The sequence below is a fragment of the Balaenoptera borealis genome (genome assembly GCF_965194805.1).
Source record: "Balaenoptera borealis genome assembly, chromosome: 20".
Taxonomy (NCBI): Eukaryota; Metazoa; Chordata; class Mammalia; order Artiodactyla; family Balaenopteridae; genus Balaenoptera; species Balaenoptera borealis.
In genome coordinates this window covers 54,966,870-54,976,579 of record NC_138879.1, presented here as the reverse complement: position 1 = coordinate 54,976,579, position 9,710 = coordinate 54,966,870, and the positions used below count along the sequence as shown (strand labels likewise).

The window sequence follows — 9,710 nt, the reverse complement described above, 5'->3', positions numbered from 1 at the left end:
TACAGCCCTTGAGGAGGAACTAAAGATCCCTGACTTTAATAGCTACACTCTTATTTTGTCTTACTTGACTCTTTTCCTTTCGTCTGTATTTTCTTACTTCTCTGATTAATTTTTCTCTTTGGAACTCAGGGAAGGCCTAGGAGGCTAAAACTCTCCTGCGGACGAGAGGCTGGTGGAGGATATGGGCGGGGGGAGGGGGTCTGTTCTGTGAAGGCCCCACAGGGTCCTGCATGGGTACAGGACCAGGTTAGAAAGACCAACTCACTTGTCTTGGATTTTTTATTTGTAGAACAGGGATAACTGAGGATGAGATGAGATGCTGTGAGAACAGGGAATGCTAATCTACAGTGGCGATGAGAACAGTGCTCACCTGCGGCAGGAGGTGGGCGGTTACTATGAGAAGCGCAGGGCTCCTTCCGGAGCCGTGGAGACGCTCTGTGGCTGGATCTGGGCGATGACTTGCGTAGCTCAGGAGGTGTTAAGTATAAACTTCGGGTGTTTGCATTTGATTGTCTGTAGTCTATGACTCAAAAAAACAAAAAACAACTGAGGAGGGGAAGAAGAGTTCCCACGAAGGGCACTTGAAAGAAAACAGTGCGATGTGGAGAAGGCATCGGCCATCACTCAGCAACTCACTGCAGCTTGGACGCGGGAACGCAAGCTACCAGCTCCTCCAGGTTGCAGGTGAGAACCGGCTGAAAGGAGCCTCTCGGAGAGCTCTGACAGAGCGGAGGCGGGATGGGGCCGGGGGTCATGCAGGCGGTCAGATGAGGGCTCCTCAGCCCCACTCAGCAGCTCTGGTGACTCGAGCTGGAGGATGGGGCTAACGGGCCTGGCTCAGAGAGGCAGAGCGGTTTGCTCAGCGGCCATGGGGGCACTTTCTGGGGCCCAGGACGCCGAACGGGGAACGAACTGGAGGGGAGAGCAGGCAGTTTCCCCTCGGGTTGCAGGTAGCAGCACTGGGTCACTGTCAGCTGCGGGGCTGGTGACTCGTGTGCCCGCCGAGTCCCTTTTTGTGGACCAAGCCTAGGTGCTGCTGTTACACATGAGCCGTGTGAAGTACTCCTTGAGGGGGTGGTCCTCAGCTGGGGGCCCCCTATCCAGTCTCCACTGGGATGATGCAGAGGTACGGGGCCAAACTGAACTGTGTAGATGGTACGACAGCCTCCCAGTCTCGAGAGCCTTGGGCTCTGCATCTGCTGGGTGCCGAGGTCTCTCGGATGACCTTGAGGTTGTTGTGTCATCACGGTATCAGACGTGGCAGAGACCATCCCGTACGTCCTCGCTGTGTAGGAGAGGAAGGGCCAAGGGGGACCTGTCTGCAAGTCTGCAGCAAAGCTAACCCTAGACCTCCCTCTACAGCCTTGATGCCCAGAAGTGGTCTCTGGACCAGCAGGATCACCTGAGAGCTGACTAGAAACGCAGAACCAGGCTCCATCCAGGTGTCCTGAGTCAAAATCTGTAGTTTAACAAGATCCCCACGTGATTTTTATGCACATTAAGGTTTGAGGACCACTGCTCTGCAGCACATTGGCTTTCCCCGCCCCCGCCCCCCCCACTCCAATACCACGGAGCCTACTAATTTTCTCCCAATAGAGAAGAGAGAAAGTTAAGAATAATGAAGTAATTCATCTTTCCCTGACCAGGAAGCTCTTTAATTAATTTTGCTTCCTTGAAACACATAATTTGAAAGCATCTCTCAAGTAAACAAATTCCATTTTCTGGTAATTATTTGATCACTCCATTTAAAATTTTTAATCAAAGACATATATTATTCCCTATCAGAACTTCTGTTCAGCATAGGATACCAAGGGTTTCTCCACTGAGTTGCTGTAATTCCAGCAAAAAGGAGAAATAAGCTGTTTGGTTAGCCTGTGAGGCTTTATCAAGGCTAAATGCAGTATTTCCATTTGAGCATTTTCAAATACTGAATTGAAACCAGATTGAGGACCATTTGACTTCCACCCTGCCCTTGCGCAGTCAGGCTGATGAGAACAGCCGACGTAATTAAATGAAGCTGAGGGAGGCTAAATCTGCCCGTCTCCTGGTCAGCTCAGACGCCAGAAAGCCTCTCAGTTACAGAAGAGAGTGGGGCTACGGAGCCCTGAGAGAATCAACTTCCACCCTTAACAGGGACAGGCATGAAGGGTATAATTTAGTTTATATATACACACCTCAATAAACTTTAAAAATTTGCAGGGGGGCTTCCCTGGTGGCGCAGTGGTTGAGAATCTGCCTGCCAGTGCAGGGCACACAGGTTCAAGCCCTGGTCTGGGAAGATCCCACATGCCGCGGAGCAACTGGGCCCGTGAGCCACAACTACTGAGCCTGCGCGTCTGGAGCCTGTGCTCTGCAACAAGAGAGGCCGCGATAGTGAGAGGCCCGCGCACCACGATGAAGAGTGGCCCCCGCTTGCCGCAACTAGAGAAAGCCCTCGCACGGAAACAAAGACTCAACACAGACATAAATAAACAAACAAATAAATAAAAATTTAAGGAAGAAAAAAAAAATTTGTAGGGGCATTTTTTGGGAGCTCAACAAAAAAGATTCTGAAATTAATCTGGAAAAATAAATGTGCAAAATAGTTCAAGGAAAGATACAGGAAAGTAAGGGAAGACAGTAAAAATAATAACAAGGAGAAAAGACTTGTCTTACTGTTACTAAAATATATTACAAAGCCATAATGATTTGTTAAAGTGTAGTGCTTACCTAGCATTCAACAGGTGGATGAAGTCACAAATGAAAGTATGGAAACAGACATGTGGCTTATAAAACTTGACTGTGTGACAAAGGTAGTATATTGTACTGGTGGTGATTACTAAACATTAATACTGGAACTTAATGAACTTAACGAAATGAAGACAGAGATTCTAATGCGACATCCTCCTTTAAAATGAACACGCCGGAGGGCAGCAGCCCACTCACGCGGGTCTCTGGTGGGCAGTGCAGTCTACTGCACCACACGGTCAAACCCTCCGCAGCCCGGAGCCTGCCAGTTCGCAGCTGGACCGGTCAGAGCCAGCTCTGGAACACGGACAGAAGAAGGCTGCGCCGATCAGCAACAGGAGCCGAATGAAGCGAGAAGGTCATGACGAGGAGGGGCCGGAGCCGGGCCAGCGCGGCCACCACGAGCCGGGTGCAAACCGCTCAGCAAAGGAGGCCTGTGGGTAGAGCAAGAAGCTGGCGGGCAGAGACAAGTGGGGCCTCAGAGTCAACAATTTGACACGCCTCCTCCAGCGCACGCATATTTACTTACTCGCACATGGTCTACGTGTACTACTGCACAAACATTTGGCAAGTGGTTGTCAGGGGTAGCATGTGGGGAAAAAAGCAGACATCTGAAAGGATGAGATAACAAATAAATGGTATTATTAGCCCAGGTGATGGATGCCTGAGTGTTTTATTATTCTATAAACTGAACACGTATTTTTGTACATCTTATGTACGTTTGTTCTAGTTTCCTGTAAAAACTGTAAACGTATATGTACTCAGGTAGGATGGCTGATGTTTTCTTCCCACACTCCAATGTGGTGTGTGCTCCTGAGTCTGGAGACCAGTGCTTTAGGCTGCCTAGGCTTCCCGGATTTTGATGTCACCTACATCCACTCTAACACTACCCGCCCTCCCCATCCCACCTCCTTTCTGTGGAGGTTCTGCATGAGATTCTGTTTTTTGCAACCATAAAATGCAGACTAAAATAGTAGAGAAAGCTTTTGTAAACATGATACTAAAGGCAAAAAGCATAGAGTAAGTCATTGCTAGGCCTGATCAAGATCATAGAGTTACTATCACTAATATATAAGGAATGTTTACAAATCCATAAGGACATAGAAGATGAACACCCCAAGATAGAGTGGGGCAAAGGACATAAAGAGTTCGGAAAAGAATATCAAATAGTTAACAGCCATACATACAAAAAAAAAAATTACTAGTGATCAGATAACACAAATTAAAACGGTGGAATTTTGTCTCACATAGAACTGGTGGGCTATACAGTGTGGCAGACTTTCTGGACAGCAGTTTGTCAACGTAGAGCTAAGCCCCACTGTTCCATCTTTATACATTTTATCCACAAAAAGAGCGGTAGGTTTGCACGAAGGTCTGTTCACTGCAACATTTTTGTGATAATAAATAATGGAAATAGTAGATAATGGAAAGCAACCTATTTGCCCAACTGTGGGGATAAATAAACTGTGGTACATTTATGAGTGGAGTGCCATGGAACCTTGAAAATGGAGGAGCTGATTTATGTTTAATGATATGGAAAGTTGTCCAATATATGCTTTAAGTGAATAAGCTGCAAAAGTTTGATCTCATTTTTTGTATAAACACAAAAAAAATACACACCAAAATGTTATTACTAATGATGGTATGTTTATGAATGATTTTTTTTAATACACACTCTTTTTATTAAAACATTGAAAAGCTTCATACACACTAAAATTCACTGGTTTTAAAGCACGTCCTGTAAGTTATGACAAATGCAAAGCACTGTGTAACCATGACCACAATTAAAAGACGAAACTGTTCCATCAGTACCACCCCGCCCCCCGTCAAATTCTCTCAGACTCCCTTTGTTGTCACCCCCCACCCCGCATTCGGCACAGGCAACCACTGCTCTCTCCTCTGACCCTATAGTTCTGCCTTCTCCACAACTGATGTCACGCAAATGGAATCACACCGAATGGAGGCCTTTGGCCTGGCTTCCTTCACTTGGCACGCACAGTGTAGGTCACCCATGTAGCTGCGAGCCCGGGGAGCTTGTTCCGTTGGTTTGCTGACTAGGTTTCCATTATCTGGAGGAAGCAGTTTGAGTCTCCATTCCCACTCGAGGGTCACCTGGGTTCTTTACAGTTTGGGGCAATTACCAAAAAAGCTACTAAAAGCATTTGCGAAAGTGTTTTTGTTTTTTGTTTGTTTTTGTGAACACTGGTTTTCTTTTTTCTTTAATTTAATTTTATTGTTTTATACAGCAGGTTCTTATTAGTTATCCATTTTATACATATTAGTGTATACATGTCAATCCCAATCTCCCAATTCATCACACCACCACCACCCACCTCTGCTGCTTTCGCCCTGTGGTGTCCATACGTTTGTTCTCTACATCTGTGTCTCTATTTCTGCCCTGCAAACCGATTCATCTGTACCATTTTTCTAGGTTCCACATATATGCGTTAATATACGATATTTATTTTTCTCTTTCTGACTTACTTCACTCTGTATGACAGTCTCTAGGTCCATCCACGTCTCTACAAATGACCCAATTTCATTCCTTTTTATGACTGAATAATATTCCATTATATATATGTACCACATCTTCTTCATCCATTCGTCTGTCGATGGGCATTTAGGTTGCTTCCATGACCTGGCTATTGTAAATAGTGCTGCAATGAATATCAGGGTGCATGTGTCCTTTTGAATTATGGTTTTCTCTGGGTGTATGCCCAGTAGTGGGATTGCTGGGTCATATGGTAATTCGATTTTTAGTTTTTTAAGGAACCTCCATACTGTTCTCCATAGTGGCTGTATCAATTTACATTCCCACCAACAGTGCAAGAGGGTTCCCTTTTCTCCACACCCTCTCCAGCATTTGTTTGTAGATTTTCTGATGATGCCCATTCTAACTGGTGTGAGGTGATACCTCATTGTACTTTTGATTTGCATTTCTCTAATAATTAGTGATGTTGAGCAGCTTTTCATGTGCTTCTTGGCCATCTGTATGTCTTCTTTGGAGAAATGTCTATTTAGGTCTTCTGCCCATTTTTGGACTGGGTTGTTTGTTTTTTTAATATTGAGCTGCATGAGCTGTTTATATATTTTGGAGATTAATCCTTTCTCTGTTGATTCATTTGCAAATATTTTCTCCCATTCTGAGGGTTGTCTTTTCATCCTGTTTGTAGTTTCCTTTGCTTTGCAAAAAGGTTTTAACTTTCATTAGGTCCCATTTGTTTATTTTTGTTTTTATTTCCATTATGAGGTGGATCAAAAAAGATCTTGCTGTGATTTATCTCAGAGTGTTCTTCCTATCTTGTCGTCTAAGACTTTTATAGTGTCCGGTCTTACATTTAGGTCTCTAATCCATTTTGAGTTTATTTTTGTGTATGGTGTTAGGGAGTATTCTAATTTCATTCTTTTACATGTAGCTGTCCAGTTTTCCCAGCACCACTTATTGAAGAGGCTGTCTTTTCTCCATTGCATATCCTTGCCTCCTTTGTCATAGATTAGTTGACCATAGGTGCGTGGGTTTATCTCTGGGCTTTCTGTCATGTTCCATTGATCTGTATCTCTCTTTTTGTGCCAGAACCATATTGTCTTGATTACTGAAGCTTTGTAGTATAGTCTGAAGTCAGGGAGTCTGATTCCTCCAGCTCCGTTTTTTTCCCTCAAGACTGCTTTGGCTATTCGGGGTCTTTTGTGTCTCCATACTGAAGCTTTGTAGTATAGTCTGAAGTCAGGGAGTCTGATTCCTCCAGCTCCGTTTTTTTCCCTCAAGACTGCTTTGGCTATTCGGGGTCTTTTGTGTCTCCATACAAATTTTAAGGTTTTTTGTTCTAGTTCTGTAAAAAATGCCATTGGTAATTTGATAGGGATTGCATTGAATCTGTAGATTGCTTTGGGTAGTATAGTCATTTTCACAATATTGATTCTTCCAATCCAAGAACATGGTATATCTCTCCATCTGTTGGTATCATCTTTAATTTCTTTCATCAGTATCTTACAGTTTTCTGTATACAGGTCTTTTGTCTCCCTAGGTAGGTTTATTCCTAGGTATTTTACTGTTTTTGTTACAATGGTAAATGGGAGTGTATCCTTAATTTCTCTTTCAGATTTTTCATCATTAGTGTATAGGAATGCAAGAGATTTCTGTGCATTAATTTTGTATCCTGCAACTTTACCAAATTCATTGATTAGCTGTAGTAGTTTTCTGGTGGCATCTTTAGGATTCTCTATGTATAGTATCATGTCATCTGCAAACAGTGACAGTTTTACTTCTTCTTTTCCAATCTGTATTCTTTTTATTTTTTTTTTCTTCTCTGATTGCCGTGGCTAGGACTTCCAAAACTATGTTGAATAATAGTGGTGAGAGTGGACATTCTTGTCTCGTTCCTGATCTTAGAGGAAATGCTTTCAGTTTTTCACCGTTGAGAATGATGTTTGCTGTGGGTTTGTCGTATATGGCCTTTATTATGTTGAGGCAGGTTCCCTCTGTGCCCACTTTCTGGAGAGTTTTTATCATAAATGGGTGTTGAATTTTGTCAAAAGCTTTTTCTGCATCTATTGAGATGGTCATATAGTTTTTATTCTTCAATTTGTTAATATGGTGTATCACATTGATTGATTTGTGTATATTGAAGAATCCTTGCATCCCTGGGATGAATCCCACTTGATCGTGGTGTATGATCCCTTTAATGTGTTGTTGGATTCTGTTTGCTAGTATTTTGTTGAGGATTTTTGCATCTATATTCATCAGTGATATTGGTCTGTAATTTTCTTTTTTTGTAGTGTCTGGTTTTGGTATCAGGGTGATGGTGGCCTCATAGAATGAGTTTGGGAGTGTTCCTTCCTCTGCAATTTTTTGGAAGAGTTTGAGAAGGATAGGTGTTAGCTCTTCTCTAAATGTTTGATAGAATTCACCTGTGAAGCCATCTGGTCCTGGACTTTTGTTTGTTGGAAGATTTTTAATCACAGTATCAATTTCATTACTTGTGATTGGTCTGTTCATATTTTCTATTTCTTCCTGGTTCAGTCTTGGAAGGTTATACCTTTCTAAGAATTTGTCCATTTCTTCCAGGTTGTCCATTTTGTTCTCATAGAGTTGCTTGTAGTAGTCTCTTAGGATGCTTTGTATTTCTGCAGTGTCTGTTGTAACTTCTCCTTTTTCATTTCTAATTTTATTGATTTGAGTCCTCTCCCTCTTTTTCTTGATGAGTCTGGCTAACGGTTTATCAATTTTGTTTATCTTCTCAAAGGGATAAACTAACCAGCTTTTAGTTTTATTGATCTTTGCTATTGTTTTCTTTGTTTCCATTTCATTTATTTCTGCTCTGATCTTTATGATTTCTTTCCTGCTGCTAACTTTGGGTTTTGTTTGTTCTTCTTTCTCTAGTTCCTTTAGGTGTAAGGTTAGATTGTTTATTTGAGATTTTTCTTGTTTCTTGAGGTAGGCTTGTATTGCTATAAACTTCCCTCTTAGAACTGCTTTCGCTGCATCCCATAGGTTTTGGATCGTCGTGTTTTCCTTGTCATTTGTCTCTAGGTATTTTTTGATTTCCTCTTTGATTTCTTCAGTGATCTCTTGGTTATTTAGTAACGTATTGTTTAGCCTCCATGTTTTTGTGTTTTTTACGTTTTTTTCCCTGTAATTGATTTCTAATCTCATAGCATTGTGGTCAGAAAAGATGCTTGATATGATCTCAATTTTCTTAAATTTACTGAGGCTTGATTTGTCACCCAAGATGTGATCTATCCTGGAGAATGTTCCGTGCGCACTTGAGAAGAAAGTGTAATCTGCTGTTTTTGGATGGAATGTCCTATAAATATCAATTAAATCTATCTGGTCTATTGTGTCATTTAAAGCTTATGTTTCCTTAATAATTTTCTGTTTGGATGATCTATCCATTGGTGTAAGTGAGGTGTTAAACTCCCCCACTATTTTTGTGTTACTGTCGATTTCCTCTTTTATAGCTGTTAGCAGTTGCCTTATGTATTGAGGTGCTCCTATGTTGGGTGCATATATATTTATAATTCTTATATCTTCTTCTTGGATTGATCCCTTGATCATTATGTAGTATCCTTCCTTGTCTCTTGTAACATTCTTTATTTTAAAGTCTATTTTATCTGATATGAGTATTGCTACTCCAGCTTTCTTTTGATTTCCATTTGCATGGAGTATCTTTTTCCATCCCCTCACTTTCAGTGTGAATGTGCCCCTAGGTCTGAAGTGGGTCTCTTGTAGACAGCATATATATGGGTCTTGTTTTTGTATCCATTCAGCAAGCCTGTGTCTTTTGGTTGGAGCATTTAATCCATTCACGTTTAAGGTAATTATCGATATGTATGTTCCTATGACCATTTTCTTAATTGTTTTGGGTTTGTTTTTGTAGGTCCTTTTCTTCTCTTGTGTTTCCCACTTAGAGAAGATCCTTTAGCATTTGTTGTAGAGCTGGTTTGGTGGTGCTGAATTCTCTTAGCTTTTGCTTGTCTGTAAAGCTTTTGATTTCTCCATCGAATCTGAATGAGATCCTTGCCGGGTAGAGTAATCTTGGTTGTAGGTTCTTCCCTTTCATCACTTTATCATGCCACTCCTTCTGGCTTATAGAGTTTCTGCTGAGAAATCAGCTGTTAACCTTATGGGAGTTCCCTTGTATGTTATTTGTCATTTTTCCCTTGCTGCTTTCAGTAATTTTTCTTTGTCTTTAATTTTTGCCAATTTGATTACTATGTGTCTTGGCGTGTTTATCCTTGGGTTTATCCTGTATGGGACTCTCTGCACTTCCTGGACTTGGGTGGCTATTTCCTTTCCCATGTTAGGGAAGTTTTCGACTATAATCTCTTCAAATATTTTCTCAGGTCCTTTCTCTCTCTCTTCTCCTCCTGGGACCCCTATAATGCGAATGTTGTTGCGTTTAATGTTGTCCCAGAGGTCTCTTAGGCTGTCTTCATTTCTTTTCATTCTTTTTTTCTTTATTCTGTTCTGCAGCAGTCACCAT

At 41.9% G+C, this 9,710-nt stretch overlaps 1 protein-coding gene across 1 annotated transcript in view; it reads left to right on the top strand.

Moving 5' to 3' along the window:
* Positions 1–520: 520 nt before the first annotated feature.
* Positions 521–9,710, top strand: part of LOC309618859 (myosin-3) — a 47,233-nt gene continuing 38,043 nt past the window's right edge. The window contains exon 1 of the mRNA XM_082373262.1: positions 521–684. The gene's annotated coding sequence lies outside the window, so the exon portion shown is untranslated. The remainder of the gene's footprint in view (positions 685–9,710) is intronic.